A 13,279-nucleotide genomic window follows, 5' to 3' on the forward strand; every position below is an offset into this window, starting at 1 on the left:
ACCCCCAATTTCAGGAACACCAAATTTAGGTGAATGTAGTTAACTTTGGGAGCACAGGAGGGCAGCTGCTAGTTGCTAGGGCACTATGCTGGGAGTCAGGGAACCAAGGTTCTGCTCCTGGCTCTACCATTGACCTGCTCTGTGACTTTAAGCAAGACACTTTCCATCTCTGTGCCTTGATTTCTCCTCTCTCCCTTTGTCTGTCTTGTCTCTTTAGACTGTAAACTGTTTGGGGCAGGGAATGTCTCTCACTAAATGTTTCTACGATCCCTAGTAAATGGGGCCCCAATGTTTGAGATCTTTAGGTGCTACTGTAATACAAATAATAGATAGTAGTAACAGGCCTCAAGCGAAGGACAATTGAGAGGCAGGCTGGTGGGTCAGACTGGCATTATTGGAGGAGCAAAGATGTGGGGCCTGATGTGATAAGATTTCAGAATTACATCTCAGCCGACTAGACATCTGAAATTACATGTCATTGGTCCTTTGTGGTAAAAGACGCACTAAAGGATATTTTGAATGTGCGGTCTTCATTGAGGATTTTAGAATGCCTACAGGGTTCATTTGGACCCATCTACAGAGTTATGAATTCAAAGTAAGTTCAAAATAAATACAAAGTAACTCCATTTACACTGGACCATAGATTAGTGTAATTACCAGTGATTTTATAGTTGAAAGTTCATATTACTAAGTTTTGCATTTATATAGCACCTTTCATTCTGAAGCATCTCAAGCACTTTATAAGCTAATACATGAATTATACATAGGGGTCACTTCACACTTCTGTGGTGGGGGAAGAGATGAAATACAAGTGCTAGGCACAGCAAGAATGGATTAGAATAAGAATGGATAACACTGTACTTATTAAATTGAACTTCATCCGGAATATAGGTAGAAATAATGTAATTACCCAAATTGGAGCTTGGCAAGGGAACCTGGGCTAAAACCCTTACTCTTATGAAAACTGCAATGCAAAACATTAAGATTTCAGTTTTTAGATTACATCTGAAAGCAGCACAGTACCCCTGGCACTGTGCTAGGACATTGGTTTAGTACTGACTTAGGGACCAGAGTGCCACCTAATTGTACATCAATACTACTTCTTAGTTAGTCATAAGAACGGCCATACTGGGTCAGACCAAAGGTCCATCTAGCCCAGTATCCTGTCGTCCGACAGTGGCCAATGCCACATGCCTCAGAGGGAATGAGCAGAGCAGGTAATCATCAAGTGATCCATCCTGTCGCCCATTCCCAGCTTTTGGCAAACAAAGGCTAGGGACACCATTCCTGCCCATCCTGGCTAATAACCATTGATCTTTCCTCCATGAATTTATCTAGTTCTTTTTTGAACCCTCTTATAGTCTTGGCCTTCACAAGATCCTCTGACAAAGAGTTCCACAAGTTGACTGTGTGTTGTGTGGAGAAATAGTGCCTTGTTTGTTTCAAACCTGCTGCCTATTAATTTCATTTGGTGACCCCTAGTTCTTGTGTTATGAGAAGGAGTAAACAACACTTCCTTATTTACTTTCTCCACACCAGTCATGATTTTATAGACCTCTATCATATCCCACCCTTATTCATCTCTTTTCCAATCTGAAAAGTCCCAGTCTTCTTAATCTCTCCTCATATGGCAGCCATTCCATGCCCCTAATAATTTTTGTTGCCCTTTGCTGTACCTTTCCAATTCCAGTATATCTTTTTTGAGATGGGGTGACCACATCTGCGCTCAGTATTCAAGATGTGGGCGTACCATGGATTTATATAGAGGCAATATGATATTTTCTGTCTTATTATCTATCCCTTTCTTAATGATTCCCAACATTCTGTTCACTTTTTTGACTGCTGCTGCACACTGAGTGGATGTTTTCAGAGAACTAGCCACAATGACTGCAAGATCTCTTTCCTGAATGGTAACAGCTAATTTAGACCCCCATCATTTTATATGTATAGTTGGGATTATGTTTTCCAATGTGCATTACTTTGCATTTAACATTGAATTTCATCTGCCATTTTGTTGCCCAGTCACCTAGTTTTGTAAGATCCTTTTGTAGCTCTTCGCAGTCTGCCTGGGACTTATCTTGATTAGTTTCATATCATCTGCAAATTTTGCCACCTCACTGTTTACCCCTTTTCCCAGATCATTTGAGGTCTCATAATTAGAGGTCTCATCCCAATAATGTCCTTACCCATCCCTGTTTAGCTGTCACTCTGATAGGCTCATAGTTCAAGGTGGTGTGGCTGCATTAACATCTACTTTTAAAATAGTTCATTCCATTCTGCGTAGAGGCCACAGGTTTAGATACCAGTATAGATGACCCCTTTTATTTATTCATCATTCTATTCAATCTACTCCTGGATGAAAGGCATTATGAATTAGGATTTAAAAGGGGATTGTGAAATCCTGCCTGCCAGAAATGTTCAATAGGCATGCTCTGCCAATCTTGTGAATGACTAACCAGTAGATTTCTGTGGGCTCAAGTATATTCATACACTTCACGCAAAAGTCAAAGAGTGCAAAAATACACTTAAGCAATGTTCTATCTATGTGAATTAATACATAATAAAGCAGAAGTGGAGAACTCTTCAAAGAAAGTCTCCATTCAGTCTTCCCAGTTTTATGATCAGATATTTTTACTGTCTTAAGAAGCAATTCAATGCATTCCACCTTAGCAGCCATAGAATGTTTAAACATAAGGTATTTTTTCAGTGGAAATTAATTCCAGCAGCCTAAGCGGAGAGCATCAGCTGGAGATTAGCACCTCTTCTTAAGGAAAATGAGCTACTTAAAATAATAATACAAAGCCCACAAGCAGCTACTCAGACACTCCTCACATACCTATAAACAAAGCCCCCACCCCCATCTCCTTTGTTGGGACAAAGTTCTACCCTCCGCTGTGCAGTCATGAAGGAAACAAGCTTCTAGAGCTCGTACAGGGGGACATCACTTATGTGCAGTGGACCCATGCCTCTAGGAGGCTCCCAGCATATCCCTGCATTGCGGACAATGGAAAGGGGGGCCTGGATATACCAGAAGAGTTAGGATAGTGTGGATTCAACACTACATGGCTTCATAGGGCACTCATCTTGTTCCCATTCACCACCCACACATACAATGGCTGTTGACTGGGGTCTATACCTTTCAAAGCTGAGCTTCCCAGATGGAGAGCCTGCATGGGGTGTAGCAGAAGCTCATGTTATACACAGTGAATTGGAACCAGTCAGGGTGGTGGAAATGGGGAGGGGCAGGCAGTGGGGGCTAGCACCCCTACAATGGATATATTGTGGGGGCTCTGCCCCTGCATAAAACTTTTATTCGCGTGGTAGGGTGGTGGGTGCAGAGGTGAGAGCGGGACCCAGAGTTGCTGAGTACCTACCTCAGCCCAGGATCGGGTAGGAACTGTCAGAACCTCCCTTCACAGCCTGAAGCACGCTACCCTACCCACTTGTCCCATTTCAGTAACTACCCTCACTCCCCCATTCACAGCAAAGTTCCACCCTCCCTGCAACTGGTTACAGAACAAAGTAGATTGCTTTCAAGCACCTTATGCTTTGAATGATCATTGAACATCAGAGCTGCAGCCTCCATTGCTGTCATTCTGGGATTGGGGAAGGATTATTTTCCCTTGGTCCCTGCTGATTCTCCTTGCCCCAAATCCAGTGCAGGGCTTGGTGCAGGTGGGGGGGGTTGGGAAAACTCACATGGTCCTTGACATACAAGGCAGGGCTGGCTTTGTGCAGTGAAGGTCCAATACTTAGGTAATAGCCAAGGAGAGATACCTGTAGTACTGTGCCTCTCCCTGCCCCCCACCTCCTCTTGCATTTTAGTAATCATATTGGCAACTACAGATTAAAAGTTGGGGGAGAGGTGGCAGAAGGGCCATCAGTTTTCTAGATTAGGTTTAAAACCTACCATAAAGAAAAATGAGTCCTACATTTTAAGAACTAAACAGCTCTCCTAAAATGCTGCATTCTAGACTAAATGATCCATCACTGGAGTTTAAAAACAACTAACAGATGGGATTTTCAAAAGCATTCAGTGCTGGCCTAATTCTGCTTCCAGTGTGGTCAGTGGTAAGCCTCTGATTTCAATGGGGACAGAGTTAGACCAATACTGAAAATCCCATTCTGTATCTTCAGTTTCACAAAGTCACTGTCAGTAACTTTACAAAATCCCAACTGTGTACAATCTAGCCTTGTACCAGTCCACAAGGAGGGACTCTAGGGATGTGCATGTGAAGGGTGTATGAGACCTACAGGGGACTGTGCCAGCTTACAAGGAAATTGCATCAATGTTAGCCTTTGCTGTAGTGATAACCAATCCTGTGCCAAACAAGCTCACAGAGAAGGTGTTTGAAGTACAGTTGTTTGGAATAGCAATGAACATCCTTACACCATAAAGGCTTACAAGGAGGTTATCTGTAGAGTGGCTTGTAAATTTGCATTTGTTTTACAATATCAAATTATGTGCAGTCATTCAGGCTGATATTTCAAGAGTTTATATTGATACAGCAATAAAGGTAAAAACTGTGCAAAAACATTTAGTAATTGTACATAATATTGCACTAATGCTCTGAAATTCTAACTAAGCACTTCCAAAAGTAAAACAATGGACCACATTTTTGGACAAATTCCCTTGCTGTCGAAGAATCAGTAATGTCCAGTTTTTCCTTATGTCCATTAGAAACATGTAGATGATCCTGGTCCTCTTGTTTTGCAGACTGTAGGGGCGGTATTTTTAGCTAACCAACCACAGAGTGTTACCACATCACTCACCACTCCAGCGACATCGTGAATTGCAGCTGATGCTTCCACTGCTTCCTGAGCTCCAGAGTTCCTACACTTCATTAAACAGTGCACGGGTACACCATGAGGCTCCTTCCTAGGACTTCTACTTTTCCAATATTTTGCTGGTTATATCACAGATTTGTCCTGTCAGAGTTTCCAATGGCAAGTTCAGGTAAAAAAAGTGCATCATACACAATATCTGCCATTGCTTGTTCCATAGCAACATTAAAACTAAAACCCTCAAAGCTGATGGCAACATTTATCAACAAATGAACTAAAGACAATGATGAAATCATAGAATCCTAGGGCCAGAAGGAACCTTCAGAAGTCATCAAGTCCAGCCCCCTGTGCTGAGGCAGTAAACCTGACAGGTGTCTAACTTGTTCTTAAAAACCTCCAATGATGGGGATTTCACAACCTCCTTTGAAAGCCTATTCCAGAGCTTAACTATCCTTATAGTTAGAAAGATTTTGCTAATATCTAACCTAAATCTCCCTTACTGTAGATTAAGCCCATTACTTCTTTTCCCACTTTCAGTGAACATGGAGAACAATTGATCACCATCCTCTTAATAGCAGCCATCCCTGCTCAATTGTCTTGTCTCAAGATCAAACGTGCCACTTTTTTTTTTTTTTGAAAAAACACCTTTCCACATAGATTTTCTAAATCTTTTTATTGTCGCTGTCCTCTGGATTCTCTCCAATTTGTTCACATCTTTCCTAAAGAGAGGCATTCAGAGTTGGATACAGTACTCTAAGTGAGACCTCACCAGTGCTGAGTAGAGTGGGACAATTACCTCCCATGTCTTACCTACGACACTCCAGTTAATACACCCTAAAACATTATTAGCCTCTTTCATTATTAAGCTTCTTCACAACTGCATCATATTGTTGACTCATTCAATTTGTGATCCACTATAACCCTCAGACCCTTCTCAGCAGTGCTACCACCTAGCCTATTCCCCATTTTGCAGTTGTACATTTGATTTTTTCCTTCATAAGTGAAGTACTTTGCACTCGTCTTTGTTGACTTTCATCTTACTGAATTCAGATCAATTCTCCAATTTATCAAGGTCAGTTTGAATTCTAATCCTGTCTCTCAAAGTACTTGCAATGCCTTGGAGCTTGGTGTCAGCTGCATATTTTATAAGCGTACTTTTCACTCCATTATCCAAGGCATTAATGAAAATATTGACTAGAACCCAACCCAGGACTGACCCAGTGGGACCTCATTAGATACATCCTCCTAGTTTGACAGCAAACAATTGATAACTACTCTGAGTATGGTCTTTCAACCAATTGTGCCCCCACATTATAGGAATTTCATCTAGACCCCATTTCCCTAGTATACTCAATATAGGCAAAACCAAAACAAAATAGATAGTAATCAGAGAAAATATAACCAGTTAAAACTTTTTCCCAGCAAAGCCCTCTTCAAAGCTTCCCCCCCCCCCATTACAGCTCATTCACTTCATAGTTTACCTGCCTGTGAAGGGGTCCATGCCACATAATGAAGAGACAAAGGAGTAGAAAGTACTCTTTTGGCTTGTCGCCCTCTGTTGACACCATCCCTGCCATTCAGTGGTCTGTCCCCTTCTGTGACTTCACCCTCTGGTTGGGCCATAAGTTCTGTCCAACCCTTCCAGTGTACATAAAGATTCCACCAAAGGCTAGTTCCACTGTTGAGCAAGGGGCTTCAGACTTCATGCAGCCAAAGTTGCAGAGTCAAGACTCTGGGATCTTCCATGTCCTGGGTCTCTGGTGTCAGGGATAGACTTTTCCTCTCCAGCTCCATCAGGGTATGTAGAGGAACTCAGGCCCACCCTCTCCAATAGGTTCCAATCCAATGCCCAAAGGTGGGCAGCTAACTCCTGAACCATGGAGTGCTATGCGGCTGCCTCCCTGGATCACTTCCTCCTAGTCTCCCCACACAAGAGGGAAGAGCAAACATGAAGGGGACATGTTCTGCCTTGCCTCCATGTTCCCTTATGGACGTGTCTGTGGCTTTATGCAAAGGGTTAATTTAACAAACTTCCCTATATTAAAAGTGGCTATTGGTGTTCTGTACAGTGAGCACTGCACTGACTCATCAGGAACATTAATTTACATAGTCAGTTGGCAATCTCAGGCCCCAGTGATTTTGCTTTAATATTTCATCAGGAGCCAAGAAATCTTAAGGCTTGATCAAGAATCTACACAGCATTCATGCAAGAACGTTGCTTCTCGAGGTTATGGAGTGGCTGAATTAAATAAACTGTTCAAAACAACTGAGCATTTGCTTTCTAAAATAAGCAAATAAATGTAGTAATTTGAACTCTCCACCATGAGAGGATAGTGTGGTTAAATAACTAGCGCTACTGAAGTGCTAAGTGGAAGAATTTAAGGGCCCAATTCTCCAGTGCTTTACACCTTGTGTAGTCATTTATTGAGTGCAAAGTGGGTGTAAAACAAACACTCTCCCGGTGTGATTGGACAATTCTGATTTGGTAACATTCTACACCTGCACTGCTCTCCCTTTACACATGTGTAAATGACTACAGACTGGGCAAGGAAGTGGAGAATTATGCCCTCGGATAGTGAATCCCCTCAGCCTGTGCAATCATGAGGCTGCAATTGAATTATTTGTTTCTCTTCCATCATATTCCAGCTCCTAAACTCTGGTCCTACATCTTCTTTGACACCGAAAGACACATGAATTAAAAGCTCCGTAAGCCTTGTATAGTACTAACGGTGTGAGAATCTAGTGTAAATGCGTGCCAGCTCATTAAATGTACTGTAACACACTGATGAGGCTACTTTGTGTTTCATGTATCCTCCCTGCAACCCAGAACCTAGGAGTCCATCAGGAACCTTCAGTCCCACATTGTAACCCAACTCTCTTCCTGTTACCATTTTCCTCCTTTAGAGTTTTAGTTTCCCTTGGCAACTTTTAAACGGTGTAGATGTAATCATTATAGTGAGTGATGACATCAAGTCATGGGTGACGGTGCAAATGATTCTTGCTAAATTATATGATGAGCTGCAGGAAGGAATTTTATTAGTCTTAACTCAGCAGGTATTGATTCGGGAAGGGAAAATGACCAATCGATATATCAGTTTTCTGTGCATATAAGGCAATAAGTGACCGCTCCAGAAAACTATAAATCAGAGAAAATTTCATAATGAAAATAAGAGCTATGAACTACCCTTTAAAGTTTCACTGAGCTGCACTGAAGAGAGTCACAGACCTTAGTCATTTGTCTCCATTACACTGGGGATCCTTTGAGAATTGAAATAGTGAAGAATGGTGCCTTTAGATTTCCTTTATGGGAAGACGATAAGGAGTGGTGTAGGAGTATTCCTTCCAAATCACAAGATACAGCTTGACTCTTGAAAGAAATCCTTGGTTTGGCCAATAAAAAAAGCCTGCTCTGCCTTATTCTTGTAGAGTTGTTGCACTTAGATTTTGCTGATTTTAAAGAAATTCTCCATTTTTCAAATGGGGAACAGGACTGGAACCAGTAACGTATCTCAGAATGAAATGCAGTTTTGAGTATGTACTCATCTGTCTGCCTGTGGTTTTTTTCAGGTCTAGATCCTGCAACTGGATGCCCTTGGGCACGCCTCTGGGTAAATCCAATTGCAGGATCGCAGGCGCAGTGAGCTATGATATCTAGGTGCTGGTCTTTATCATCATTATTTGTATTTTATCAGGATAGTGGCCAATGGCCCTGATTAGAGTCAGGCCCCATTGTGGTAGGCACTTTACAGTAAAAGAAAATATTTCTTGGATAACCATTTTTCATTTTGGAAGTTTCAAAACAGATCGTTAGCTGGTGTAAATCAGCATAGCTCCATTGATTTAGATGGAACTATGTGATTTACATGAGCTGAGGATCTGGCCTTCAACTTCAGAATACTTTATTTTCTTTGGCTTAGTTATCCAGAGTATAATCAGATCCACAGGCCAAATGTATATACCCAAGTGTGTGCGCGCACACGCAAACTCCAGATACCCAAAGCACAAAGCAGAGCTGTTTATAAGTAGGGATAATATATCAGGGACAGGGAGTGGTTGGGGAGAAGACAACCTCCTTTAAGAGATGCATCATATTTTGCTCTGATACAAGATTCAGCCAGTGAATCAGGGTTATCTAAGTGTTCAGTTCTGGGGGACAGATTTCTGCAGAATCTCAGATCAGCATGCCATTTACAGAGCATTTTTATTTGGTGAAGATTTTTTTCTTACAGTTCGCCACAGGTGAAGAAAACCTTGCCAGAGGCATAATTCTCAAAGATGAGTTTCTAGAAGATTTTTAAGGAAAATGAAACATAACATGCAGTCTGTTACAGCCAATAGCTATTAATTTTTTTCCCCTCCAGTAGATCCCAAAATATCAAGTTGTGTTCATTTTCCTGTGAAAATGGGACCGCAAAATAGTATCCATTTATCATAGAATATCAGGGTTGGAAAGGACCTCAGGAGGTTATCTAGTCCAACCCCCTGCTCAAAGTGGGACCTAATCCCCAACTAAATCATCCCAGCCAGGGCTTTGTCAAGCCTGACCTTAAAAACCTCAAAAGAGATGCTACCACCTCCCTAGGTAACCCATTCCAGTGCTTCACTACCCTCCTAGTGAAAAAGTTTTTCTTAATATCCAACCTAAACCTCCCCCACTGCAACTTGAGACCATTACTCCTTGTTCTATCATCTGGTACCACTGAGAAAAGTCTAGATCCACCCTCTTTGGAACCCCCTTTCAGGTAGTTGAAAGCAGCTATCAAATCCCCCCTCATTCTTCTCTTCTGCAGACTAAATAATCCCAGTTCCGTCAGCCTCTCCTCATAAGTCATGTGCTCCAGCCCCCCTAAACATTTTTGTTGCCCTCTGCTGGACTCTCACCATTTTTTCCACATCCTTCTTGTAGCGTGGGGCCCAAAACTGGACACAGTACTCCAGATGAGGTCTCACCAATGCCGAATAGAAGGGAACGATCATGTCCCACGATCTGCTGGCAATGCTCCTAGTTATACAGCCCAAAATGCCATTGGCCTTCTTGGCAACAAGGGCACGCTGTTGACTCATATCCAGCATCTCGTCCACCATAACCCCAGGTCCTTTTCTGCAGAACTGCTTCCTAGCCACTCAGTCCCCAGCCTGTAGCGGTGCATGGGATTCTTCCATCCTAAGTGCAGGACTCTGCACTTGTCCTTGTTGAACCTCATCAGATTTCTTTTGGCCCAATCCTCTAATTTGTCTAGGTCCCTCTGTATCCTATCCCTACCCTCCAGCGTATCTACCTCTCCTCCCAGTTTAGTGTCATCTGCAAACTTGCTGAGGGTGCAGTCCACACCATCCTCCAGATCATTAATAAAGATATTGAACAAAACCAGCCCGAGAACCGACCCTTGGGGCACTCCACTTGATACCGGCTGCCAACTAGACATGGAGCCATTGATCACTACCCGTTGAGCCTGACAATCTAGCCAGCTTTCTATCCACCTTATAGTCTGTTCATCCAGCCCATACTTCTTTAACTTGCTGGCAAGAATACTATGGGAGACTGTGTCAAAAGCTTTGCTAAAGTCAAGGAATAACACGTCCACTGCTTTCCCCTCGTCCACAGAGCCAGTTATCAGAGAAGGCAATTAGGTATTATGGGCCATGTGGTTTCTCTGAAGCCAGGAAGAATCTAAATGATTTTAGAAGCATTAACCTGTCATACAGATGAGTTTTGGAGAGTATTCATCTCAGATATAGCATAAAATTCCATCCAGTCAAAAAACACTGATTTGTTTTGGACACCTCCTCCTCAGTTATTGGGAGTGGACCACATCCCCCCTGATTGAATTGGCCTGGTCATCACTGGTTCTCCATTTGTAAGGTAACTCTTCTCCTCATGTGCCGGTGTATTTATGCTTGTATCTGTAATTTTCACTCCATGCATCTGAAGTGGTTTTTTACCCACAAAAGCTTATGCCCAAATAAATCTGTTAGTCTTTAAAGTGCCACCAGACTCCTCATTGTTTCTGTGGATACAGACTAACATGGCTACCCCTCTGATAGTTTGTTCTATGACATGTTTCAGATATGTGAAAGAAGTTCTATTTGTATGGTCAGCCACTAAAATAAGGAAAAGGCGCAAGTGGTACAATGATTTTCAATGATTTGGTTGGTTTATGCTCTTTTACTTAATATCTAATCTAAATCTCTTGCTGTAGATTAAGACCATTATTTCTTGTCCTATCTTCAGTGGATATGGAGAAAAATCAATCACCTTCAAATATGTTAAGGTCTATTATAAAGAGGAAGACTTTTTCCCCTCAGTCTGCTTTTCTCAAGATTAAACATACGCAGTTTTTTAATCCTTTCCTCATGGGTCACGTTTTCTGAACCTTTTATCATTGTTGTTGCTCTCCTCTGAACTCTCCCCAATTTGTCCACATCTTTCCTAAAATGCGGTGCCCAAAATTGGACATAGTATTCACAGCAAGGCCTTACCAGTGCCAAGTAGAACAATTACCTCCCGTGTCTTAAATATGACACTCCTGTTAATACACCCTGGAATGGTATTAGTCTTTTTTGCATTGTTGACTCATGTTCAGTTTGTGATTACCTTAACCAAAACTTCATTTTAAATGTCACATGTATAAAGCATTGGTTTTGCTAGAATCTATGGCAGAGAGTTAAAAAAAAAGCTAAAGTAAGACCTGCTTTGGAATTACCAGGACAAAGTCTCTTCCAATAGTGTTAGCATTTCTATTAGATTAATTGTTGATATTTTTGAATTCATATCTGAAGTCTTACATATACACAGTATATTATTATGTTGACAGAAAGAGTGAGAGCTGTAATGTCATAATGGACAAAGCAATTAAGACTCTGCTCAGAAAAGAGAGCAGAGTTAACCACAGATGACATTGTGGTATACTTAAATAGCACATGTCACATTATTTTTTGATTTAGTATATCTTCTCTTAAGCAAAGACAGGATTATTAAGCTCAATCATCCTACAGCAGTTGTTTAGTAAATTGAATTTCTTGCCTTGTTTGTTACACAGTGAATTAATGGATTTCAACAAGTAATAGTTGCCAAAGGGCTTTAAAAATCAGTGATGCTCCCTTGACAACAAAGGTTGCACATATAAAATACATTAGAAATAACAATATCAGCAGCGACCCGTGAGAGATATATGGATCTCTACACAGAATCTGTGTTATACCTTAGAATTATGTCATCTACATGGCACAGTTGGCTAATTGTAACAGCGCAGACTCACCAGCAGCGCCTCCTGCTGGTCGTCTCAGGGAATTAGCGTTCCAGCCTCAAGAGCACCCTCTTCAGGCCAGTGTCTCACCTTGCTGCTGGCTCCCGTATCCCTCCCAGAAGCCCAGTGCCCCTTTCACTGGGTGCTGCCCCCTAGCAGTACCCCACAGTTCTAGGTCTCCCACTCCCAGGGGAATCCCCCACCCACTATCCCTACCTCGCCTCTGTCATAGGCTCCTGCCAGTCACCAGCTAGCCCCCACACCCTGGGGCAGATTGCAGTATGAGCCACTCATCACAGGCAAGATTGGGTTTGGACCTGCTGCCTCTGCCTACCCATGGCTGCCCCTGCAGCCCCTGTACCTAATAGACCACCCCAGGCCTGCAGCCTGGGGCTTTCCTAGGCCAGAGCTCCCCAGCTCCCTTGGCCTTTCCCCAGCCCTACTCCAAACTAGATCTTCTATTTGGGTCTCTACAGCCAGCTCCCTCCCTCTCAGAGCTAGCAAGAGAGTGCTCTTCTGCTCCTGGCTTTTATAAGGCCCGCTACAGCTGCTCTGCCAATCAGCCCAGCTCTTCCCCTGCCCCAGCCCTCTCCCAGGGCTATCTTAAACCCCTCTGGGCCCAATTGGGTGTCCACCCCGCTACACTAATGCATTAGCTTTTCACCTCTGGAGACTTAGGTACACATCTATTTAACTTACAGGAGAAAATAACTTGTCTAGAACTTAGTGGGTAATTGGTCACATTACAAAGCTGCTAGTATGACTGACAATTCCTGTTCAGGAGAGGCCCTTGTCTGTGCTAGCAGGTGGCGGTACAAGGCAAGCTGAGTTCATAGATTTCAAGGTGAGGAGGGACCATTGTGGTCACCTACTCTGACCTTCTGCACAATACAAACCAAAACCCCTCATCCAATAATTTCTGCATCAAGCCCATAACTTCTGTTTGAACTATGGTATATCTTTAGGAAGACACCCTGTCTTGATTTAAAGACTTCAGGTAATGGAAAACACACCATATCCGTAAGTAGGTTGTGCCAGAGGTTAATTAGCCTCACTGTTAAAATGTATGCCTTATTTGTCATCTGAATTTGTCTAGCTTCAGCTTTCAACCACTGGATCTTTTTATGCCCTTTTCTGCTAGATTAAAGACCTGCTTGCTATCAGAAATCTCTTCCCCATGCAGGTACTTGTAGATTGTGATCAAGACATTTCTTAACCTTCTCTTTGATCAACTCAATTGATTGAGC

General features: G+C 42.5%; 1 protein-coding gene across 2 annotated transcripts in view; it reads left to right on the top strand.

Annotated features, from left to right (window-relative positions):
• Nucleotides 1-13,279, top strand: part of MSRA (methionine sulfoxide reductase A) — a 444,569-nt gene that overhangs the window by 286,702 nt on the left and 144,588 nt on the right. The gene's annotated exons all lie outside the window — the stretch shown is intronic.

This window comes from Natator depressus, chromosome 3 (assembly GCF_965152275.1).
Source record: "Natator depressus isolate rNatDep1 chromosome 3, rNatDep2.hap1, whole genome shotgun sequence".
Classification (NCBI taxonomy): domain Eukaryota; kingdom Metazoa; phylum Chordata; order Testudines; family Cheloniidae; genus Natator; species Natator depressus.